Genomic DNA, 11,142 nt, shown 5'->3' with positions numbered 1-11,142 from the left:
TTGTACTTTTTACAACTTTTTGTATATTTTTATATTTTGTCCCTTTTTAATCGTTTTAGCGTAATATTTGTATTTTTAGCTCATATTTAGTTTTAAACTTAGTTTTTGCCATAGTTATTTTTACTTCTAGATTTTTAGGCTTTGCCGTAAAATCTCTTAAGTACTTTTTCTTTAGACTAAGATTTAGGTGCTTTAGAATTTTGCGACGCCGTTTTTATATTTTAGTACCTTTTTAAGTTATTACCATTTGGGATATAGTTTTTCTTTTAAGCTTTAATATTTTTAGACGCAACTTTTAATTCTTAGTTTTTAATTCCTTTTTAAGTTACGACGCGCTATTTTCTTATTTTTATTTTTCGACGTTTTTCGACGCGCATTCTTTTTCTTTCTTATTTCTCGACGCTTTAGTTTTTAGGACTTAGAAATTTTCTCTATTTCTTATCTAATATCTCAAACAGAAAGAAAAATTATTTAAGTGGTTAAATTAATGGACGTTGACAATTTTCTGCTTCGTAGTAATAGTTGGATTTGTTAGTGGCTGAGTTGTGAGCTTCCGATTTAAAGGGTTCTGGCTCCCTGCTGCATCTTTTAGCTATTCGAAACGTGGGCAAAAGCAGAAAAGTCTATTAATTGGACAACTTATATAAGTTTTTCCTATTTATATAACTAATAGGATAATTAGTAAATGCACCACATTGTAGCTAAAATTTGGCCATCGCAATAAAATGGAAAATTTTGAAAACAAGGCTATGGAAACTCTTTTTGCTATCCAAAATCAATTAAATCAATACTCTCAAACGAGTGTTGATGACAATTCGTTCGGTCAATCTTGGATCACGAATGACGAAACAATAACTGGTTGTGAAATCTGTGGAGATTATCACTCAACATGGGAATGTTATTATTACGTTCCTATGAAAAATTACGCACCCACGGAACCTGAATGGAATGATTATGAAGAATACAATTCAAATTGGGATTATTCCCAAGAATATATTCAAACTCAACAACCAGTAGACGAGGAAAATTACGTGTCTGAAAATTTATTAGACAATATGAAAATCAAACTCGAAGAACTCAATGCTCAAAATGAACAAATGAGGGAGTTTGTAAACCGGCAAGCTGAAACTCTATCAGACTACACACCTGTTGATCTGAGGAGTCATGTGCAAGAAAATCTCATATCATCGAATTTTGATGAATTCGAGAGCTCCGAAATCACCAACTATCCCGATGATACTTTTTATTCAGTCTTACCAATTTCACAACATATCGACACATTAGCCTCTACCGACGAAATCATCGATCCGTCAATGGATAAAGAAGAAGTAAGGGTAACAAATTGGTACTCTTGGGAATACGATAACGTTGAAAATTTTACCCCCAAGGCCAAACCGAACTTCACCATTCGACAACCTTCCAACCCAATATTCTCAATAGACGAGTCATCCACCGGAAATGAACTACGAGCTGTAATAGATAATGACACCTCAAATTTCACCCAATTGGGTAATAGAGGTGAAAACTTTGACGTCGAGAATAAAAGGAAGGAAACGTTAGAAATTGTCCACCCTATAATATGTATGTCGGTGTATATCGATCCATTTGACCAAGAACCAAAAAAGAGACATATCCATTTACTAAAAGCTGCACTTAAAAAAGAATTAAGTAGTGACGATCGGGTGGGTCTAAACTTTAAACCCATTATTATATTTTATACCACCCGAGATGTAAATAACTGGCTCACTATTTTAATTCGTGGAACTTATTCTACCGACTTCACATGTCGTCAGCTAAGTGTGGGGAAGTTTAACCCCACTTAACGTTAAATTAGGGGTTCGGGTTAGTGCATAACTCGTTAATAAACATGCATAATAAATTAGGGTAAAAGACGCATTTTTAAAGATTAGCAAACAGTTCAGAAAAGCAACCGTTTTTGAAAAAAAATATGTGTGATAAAACAAGAAGGAATGAACGATGAGCCGCGCCATCTATCATTCGACGAGCTTTGTAATTACAAACTGGGTATTTTCAATCACTTTTCTACACTAATCACCCTCATAAATTTATAATTAGAGTCTGATTTCATGCAAATGAGGGCATTGCATGATCTCAAGTGTGGGGAAGGGTTATAAATTCTCTCGAGTTTATACTTGGCTTATTTTCTAAATTTTATGAAAATTTGAAAAATTTTAAACTAAATGAATTTAAAATCATGTTTATATATATTTATGAACGGTGAAAACTAGGTGTTAATACCGAAATTATCGTTACCTCGGAAAGGACATAAATTGAGAAACTCCCTAAAACGATTGAATTCATTTAAAATGGAATAAAGGAGAATAAAAAGGCAAAGAAAGAAACTAAGTGTGGGGAGAATGTGCCAAGTTATTCAATTAAAAACTATCTATCACATGTTTCTGTAAAGTTTATTACAGGTGCTTTTGTTTTGGACTAAATTAACTATTTTACCCGATGAAAGAAAAGAAAAGATGGATCTACACGATGAATCAATTCCATCATTAAAAGGAAGTAAAGTCTTCCGAAAAAGACACGCGCTTCTTGATTTAGGTCAAGAAGTTGTCGTCCAGACCAGTTGTAGGTTGACGAAAAATCTAGAAAAGTCATCACTAAAATCAGCAGGAAATCCACGGACTCAGCATCAAACAGGGTCGCCAAGTGGTCAGACTTATCCTAACCATGAGAGGGTCTGTCTCGTAAAATGGGGAGGGTACCGTGTAAATTACCTTGATAAAACTAATGAATCAGATCCCCAGAAAGGATAATCTCCTTAAAGATTAAAAATCAGCTTTTAAGACTGATATTACTCAATCCTTGAGATTGACCTTAAAGATTGAGAATTCAAACTCATGGAATTCAATGATATCTAAACTCGAGCTTGAACGAGAAAATATTTTGATCAAAATTATAAACCGATTTGTTTTCTGAAAACCCATTTTCAATGCGTTCATTACCATTGAACGTAAAATCCTAGGAATTCACCTGGAATTCATTAGGTCACCTGAACCAAATCGGGTGTCAACCGTAAGAATGGTGGTTGCATAGCATGGTCGAAGACAGGACCTTATGCCAGACCGAAAAATTCCTAGGGTGAGCTTTACTATTGCTCCTACAAAGGATAGTAATTGCGTCCGACACGTTATAGACCATAATTAAAAGCATGTCAGGGGACATTGCCTTAACAGTTGCTTGTTCAACGCTTTCCTTTACAACCGGACGGTAGTTTATCGAAAGGTAATATACGGAGCAAGTATACTGGACGTGTTGCTTTCCTAATACAAGGTTAGCAAGTGGATGACACAAAACCACAAGTGTTGAGCTAAAATTTTCAAATCTGAAACCCACACAACCCACAAAAATATTTTGCAAACACCGGTGAAGGGTTATTCCGAAAAACGTGTCTAGGGTAAAAGCTAGATTGAATTTTTAAAAGATCAAATGTTTTCATAAAGATCCAATTTCCTAACGGATCTAAATTTTCATAGTCATGTGGGACTGTAAACCGCCTTTCAAATGTGCACTTTGCTTTGGGAACCGAAAGTAAATCGGCTATTTGATTGCAAGTGTCATTGACCTAAACCCGAGGCAACTGTGGATGACACACCCACCTTTAACCATGGTTCTGTCATTACTATCATTGTTTATACCACCATATCAAAATCACTGATGTACAAAGTGTGATGAATAAAAAAGTGATTCATGTATGTTTTTATTTCAAATTCTGTATTGCTTGAGGACAAGCAACGCTCAAGTGTGGGGATGTTTGATAAGGCTAAAAAGGAACATATATTTCATAGCAATATCCCTCCTAAATAATAGGTTTTCATATGTAATTGTATTATATTTTCATTGTAATTGTTTAAATAAATAAGTGCGAAGACAAAAGGCGAAAACGAAGATTTGAAGACACAAACGTCCAAAAAGCTCAAATGTTCAAGATAGAATTCAAAAGGTTCAATTTATTGATGAAAAACGTCTAAAAATGACAAGAGTACAAGTTACAAAACGCAAAGTACAAGATATTAAATTGTACGCAAGGACGTTCGAAAATCCGGAACCGGGACATGAGTCAACTATCAACTCCCGACGCAACGGACCAAAAATTACAAGTCAACTATGCACAAGAATATAATATAATATTTAAATAATTATATAAATTATTTATATATTATATATATTTAAAAATTATGTCGACAAGCTATGAGACAAATGATCCTGAGCTGGATTTTCAAACTCCGCGACTCGCGGAGTTTGAAGGCTAAAAACTCCACGACTCGCGGAGCTGTCAGAAATCAAAACTCCTATAAAAGGTCACGAATTCTGCGTGTAAAAAATAATAATAATAATAATACTCCCTAGTATAATATAAATAAATATAACATATATATATATATATATATATATATATATATATATATATATATATATATATATATATATAATATAGATTAGTGTTATATTAGATTAGTTCGGGTTATGTAAAGGTTATTTTACGGGTTTTAAAGTCGGAGCTCTGTCCGTGTAACACTACGCGATAAATAATCAATGTAAGCTATGTTCTCCTTTTTAAATTAATGTCTCGTACTTAAGTTATTATTATGCTTATTTGAGCCGAAGTAATCATAATGTTAAGCTAAATATTAGAGATGGGGTAATTGGGTTTTGTACCATAATTGGGGTTTGGACAAAAGAACGACACTTGTGGAAATTAGACTATGGGCTATTAATGGGCTTTATATTAAATTAACGATACCTCGTTAATTTAATATAAAGGTTATGATTTGACGTATCTATATATAACCACATACGCTTAATCGGACACGATGGGCGGGATATTTATAAGTACGAATTATTGTTCATTTGACCGGACACGGGGATGGATTAATAGTCAATGGACTCATTAAAACAGGGGTGGATTACATTCAAGGGTAATTGGTGTAATTGTTAACAAAGTATTAAAACCTTGGATTACACACAGTCGATAACCTGGTGTATTCATTAAACAAAGTATTAAGACCTTGTTACAGTTCGAATCCCCAGTTAGTTGGAATATTTGACTTCGGGTATAAGGTTAAATTTGCCGAGCAGTTTATAATTATGACCGATGAACTATTATGGACAAAAACCAGATAGGTTTCAAATACATCCAGGACAAAGGACAATTAACCCAGGACAATAAATTAAAATCAAAACGTCAAACATCATGGTTACGGAAGTTTAAATAAGCATAATATATTTTATTTCATTTTTCCTCGTACTTTTATTTATTGTCATTTTAATTATTGTTATTTATTTTGTTATTTAAATATCGTCATTTACTATACGCTTCGCTTAAAATATAAATCGACAAACCGGTCATTAAACGGTAAACCCCCTTTTATATATTATTATATATAATTATATATATTTTGTACAAATATAGTTGTTTAAAAATATAGTGTGCAATAAGCCCGCTCCCTGTGGAACGAACCGGACTTACTAAAAACGATACTACTCTACGATTAGGTACACTGCCTATAGTGTTGTAGCAAGGTTTAGGTATATCCCATTTGTAAATAAATAATTAAAACTTGTGTAATTTTTAATAGTATTTCTTGTAAAATTAATAGTATTTTATATACACCTCGAACGACATCACTTACCCTCTCGTTGTTGACTTTTTTTATAGATTGCATGGATGCGGAGGCTCGGGTAAGCGGGGACTAGTGGACTTGCGTAGTTACTTTAGAAGGCTTGCTTTTGGATTTATTAGGATTGGGTAGCGTATCCCCAATCGCCATGCTCGGCCTTTATTTTGTATTACAAATCATGTTGTTGAAAACTTGTATTTTCGTACGAAAGTCGTAAAACGGCCGATGTGGGCCCGGTCTTCGTAAAACTAATTTTATTAATGGGACGTGTTAGTTCTACATATATTAATGTATGGTTAAAAGAGTTTTGTCTAAATACGTCGGGAAGTGGTCAAACATTTTCGCACTTCATGACTTTTTGGACAGGCCAGTTTGGCGCGTCGCGCGGCCATATGGCGCCCCGCGCCATATGCTGTTCCAGCAAAAAAAAAATTTATTATTGATATTTCCGCGTGATCGTTTGTATTACGGGTTGGGATGTTACATGAATCACAACCTTCGCCTTTTGAGTTTACTATATTGTTCTGCACGATTACACTACAGTTATTCTTGGGACATGCGCTACCATTATTACTCTTTTTTTTTTCCTTCCCCAAGCAAATGCCTATAAACCCCGATTCTTCATCTTCTACCTCCTTTTCCGGCTGCAAGTTACCGGGGTGACTATCGGAAGGACCACCATTGCCATCATCGTTACCTACTTCATCATCTGAGCTAGAGTATGAGATATCCTCATATTCATCACTGTTACTATTATCAATGTTATCATCATCACGGTTTCCCTCATCAGACTTGTGACCTTCACCCTCATCGCCCCCATTCACTTGACGGTGATTCTTCCAAATCAATCTGGATGAAATCATTAACATCTACTAGGACCTTAACATAAAAGAGACGAGTAACATGTAAAACTTTTTACTCATCTATTCTAAAATTTTACACTAATCAAGTGTAAAGCCAAAATTTAAGGGAGGCAAGCATCCCTCCAAGCTATCTTATCTTCTGCCACTAACTGCATGATATAGCATTTCTATGGATCTTAGGTGTACCCCATAACTCAAAGCTATCTCATTTCGTGGGCATTTCGACAATGCATTAATGCACAACTTTCTAATGCACCTTGAATTTAACATTCTTATAATTGTGTCTTTCACAGTCGTATACTCGATAATAATTTAAGAGTTTATAGTTTATATGATGTGCTAAAATCGAGTTATAAATAATAAAAATTAAAGTACCGAAATAAGGACTAAACAAGTGCACCTAATCGTATAGTAGTATAGTAAATGGTAAAATTCGGAGTTTCGTTCTTATGACAGTTCAAAATGCAACTGAAGATTGTAATGCTAGAATGCGATTAGTTAACTAAATGGGGAAATTTCATTAAAAGGAATCTTTTTACATCAATTTCCTATTTTAGGTAATATATGTTTATTTTGACGTTTAAAAAATTACTTTATCAAATGTTATTCAAAAAGAGGAATATCTTTACTTCTAACTTAGAACTCTGTTAAAAAATTAACGATACTCCATTTTTTTTAAATATATCATATGCAAGCCTGATCATTGGCACTTATCTGAAGATACCAAACATTGCAAGCCTGATAATTTGTAAATACGTGTGTCGTTAATCTTCTACGATCATAGTACGAACATAACGAAAATTAAGTAAATATCCAGTTCGTAAGAATCAACATTTACGAAGTCTTCCATATGTTCGTTATCCTCAAGTAAGTGCCAATAATAAAGCTTGCACATGATTTATTTAGATAATAGATTATCGTTAATATTGTAACGGACTTCTAACTTAATAATAACGATACTTCTCTTTTTGATTAACATTTGATAAAACAATCCTCTAAATATAAAAATAAACATAGATTACCTAAAATGGAAAATTGGGGTAAAAAGGATACTTTTTAATGGAATTTGCCCTGACTAAAAGAGTAAAGTAAGCAAGTAACAAAATAGGGGATTGCCGTTTAACTACCGATAAATCAACAATTATGAAACTTAAGTAATGAAACAATATTTTTGGATTTTCAATTAACAAAAGCAAACAAAGCAATTTTAGATAGTTTTGATATAAACTTAAAGAGATATTTTCTTCTAGACCTTTTACTCTCGGTGTTGGATGATTTCTAAATAAAGACGAGATTAACTGACTACGCACGTAAATTAGTCGGTTCATCAGGAGTCCTCGTTAGTAGATAGTCTAACAAGATTACACGCTGCAAATTTCCTTGTTACCTAAGACCTAGTTGTTTATAACCAACTAGTTAAACTAATTCAAAGACTCAAAACGTGACCCTACTTTCATAGAAATCAACAATCGTGTCAACGTTCTTTGCACCCGATCCACCCTTATATCATCTAAACATTTGTATTTAATTCACTCTCTTGGTCCGGTCAAACAAACAATCAATCAATTTAGTCAAACCACTTGTAATTAAATGTATTAAATTATCGAACTTTCATTCAGTTAAACAAATACACCATTAATTGAATCAAAAAGATTATATTCAATAAGCATTGTTTTTTATTCAAGCATTAAACTATCATGTAGTAGAACGATTAATCAAACAAATATAAATCCAACACTTCAGTTAGTTTAGAAAAACTCAAGGGTTTAAGCCAACAACCATATTCAAAGACAAAATCATAGTTAAATTGATAAAAAAAAATCATTGTATTTGACACTGAATTCAACCTAAATGGAGAATGAATCTCGAATATTGATGTGATCAAAGCGTGTTTCTGGAGTGATTGTATGGAATTAGATGATCTTGGAGTTCTACACAAATCAGCAAAAATCGGCTCTTATGCTTCCAAAAACGGTTAGATTGAAAAAGTTTCTTTTTCTTTTCCCAAAATACACATTATAATTCGGATGCAACGGTAATTGACAGCAGAAGCGCCACATCTAGATAGATGCACCACATCTACCTCTTCCATGCATTCTTCACACTCCGCACCCACAAAAGCATCAGATAAAAAGATTCAACGCACCCCGAAGATGCACTGCATCTCATGGTCTCAACTCAAATTTTTGCACTCTCACTCTTGTTGGATGCTCCGCATCACCCCGTAATGCGCCGCATCCTTGCCTGGAGACTTAATTCTGAACATTTTATCACCTTAAAGTCTGCTCCAGCTCCCAAAACAAAGTTCCAACGCACGAACTATCCATATGAGCACGAAAACACCAACTTTTCTACCTATGAGCACCTGAATTCAATTCCGAACAACTTAAGCAACGAAAGTACATAGAATTTAATACTTAACAATTCGAAAAGATATTGTCGAGAAACATAGTGTATAATGTGTACCAAATATGCAATATCATTATACTTCATATATGTATATGAATATGTAAATGTGGATGCATATATCTTAGTACATATATATTTATATATGTACTTCAAGTGATAGTGAGTAAATCTGTAGACGATAAATTAACATTTATATTCAATCCCCATCATCCATTATATATGTTTATGTTATTTATTCACTTAAATCATTCATATTCGTCAAAATGAATCGTATTAGATAGATATCCGATGAATCGTTATCCATTGCTACGTTTATCACAATTCCTTTAAAATTAATGGTATTATAAGCACTAATTTGAATCAATTAGAAATAATACTACCTTTGCTCTAATTATAATTAAAATATTCAATTTAACTGAACACGTGGAGAATTCTAGTAACTATAATATTCTTCAACCGAATTTTATTTCTATCTGTTAGATATTTTCTAAGTTGGTTAAAAACTGAAGTAAACATAGTTGATACGTGGTGAGTATCTATATTGGAAAAATTGTAATGAATACTATGCGATTCCAAGAGTGTTTGTTAGGAGACTCTTAACTGTGGTGCATGAGCACGAGGCACACCCACACCATGTCCTCGAGGGGATCGTTACCAGCACGATTGCCCTCGAGCTTCCTCATCCACCCTCTCATCAATTCATATTTCATTCCATGTTCTTTACCATATTTAAGGGCTAGTTGTATTGATGTAATTATTTATAGAACTTTTGGCTGTATGACTTACACACATGTATAAAATTAATATAGTGGGTATTAGTTTTGTCAGTGATTTGAAAAATAAAACAACTACGCGGTTCTTGATCAACTAATCGATACTCTAGACAGATTTGTTGTCCAAGATAACAGCCCAGGCAGCTCGAAGAAGCATGATCCTTTTGTTCCCAACATAGTTGGCAAATGTTCAGAAAATCCAACAACCAAATCCATTTAAGGATGTCTAGACACCATTATCCTTTAGACAATCTCATCTTAAATATTAATAGGTTGATTCTAATTACCAATGTAAAAACAAAACAAATTGACACACTCCAGCAACGGTGCCAAAAAACTAGTCATTTATTTGAAAAGAAAAAGAAGAATAAACAAAGATTACAAGCAATAAACAACTAGGCTCAACAAAACAAACTAACCAAACCTAATAAACCACAAAAAATAACAAGAGATGATCGGAGACGCTAACATCTAGAACCAAACTCTACAAAATTTTACAACGAAGAAAGAATCAAAAGGTCTTAAAAAACAAATTGGTCACCTCCGGTCGCGCTTTGTGAGATACAAGTAAAGAGTTATGAATGGATTACGAAATGATGCAAAGGAAAGAAGATCGAAAGGCATGATTGGTTACATAATCCACAAGTGTACTTATTGTAAATTGCTTATAATTTCGTGTACTTAGAATACAAGCGTAGGATTCTAGCTCGGTATCTCTACTTTGTGTGTATGTAAGAACAATATTGTACTTGTTGTGAATTTCTGAGATCTAATATAATTTTGCTTTTAAAAAACAAAACAAACCCAACAAACAAACAAGTCGAACCGCGTATCGGATTCAAATTACCCGATCTAAGATTTGTTAATTGTTAATTCATATTCCTAAAATAGTGGACTTGGGGACCAAGTTGTCTTCAAGACAGTGTTTAGACATGAGGACCAAGTTGTATCTTGGAGAATGTGTTTTGCCCATGAAGACCAAGTCAACTTTTGAGACCGAGTTGTGCTTGGTGAGCAAGTTAAACTTGGTGATCAAGTTCGAGTTGATTATAAAAAGGTGGCCATGCCTTCATTCTCAACTCGCCGGTTACAAACAATACACATTAAGATTAGTGAGAATCTTTGTAACAGTGTATTGGGTTTAATAGAGACTTGTTAGATAGTGATCTATGTCATTGTAACCATCCTTGATATAGTGTGCTACCGGGTCTGTGTCATTGTACAAAATTTTGATATTGTGTAGTTTCTCTCTTTAGAGGCCAGTGATTTTTCTACTGGTTTGGAGTTTTTCACGTTAAATCTCGTGTTATGGATTGTTCTGATTTCTTTATTGTTTGTTATTGGGCTGGATGGTGAAAATTAGTGAGACCGTAATTTTCCAACAAGATTTACCCTTGCGAGATAGTTGCGGCTAGGGATGGTAATGGATTGGATATGGATGGGGTG

The sequence above is a fragment of the Rutidosis leptorrhynchoides genome, chromosome 5, assembly GCF_046630445.1.
Source record: "Rutidosis leptorrhynchoides isolate AG116_Rl617_1_P2 chromosome 5, CSIRO_AGI_Rlap_v1, whole genome shotgun sequence".
NCBI lineage: Eukaryota > Viridiplantae > Streptophyta > Magnoliopsida > Asterales > Asteraceae > Rutidosis > Rutidosis leptorrhynchoides.
Note: the sequence above shows the minus strand (reverse complement) of the source record.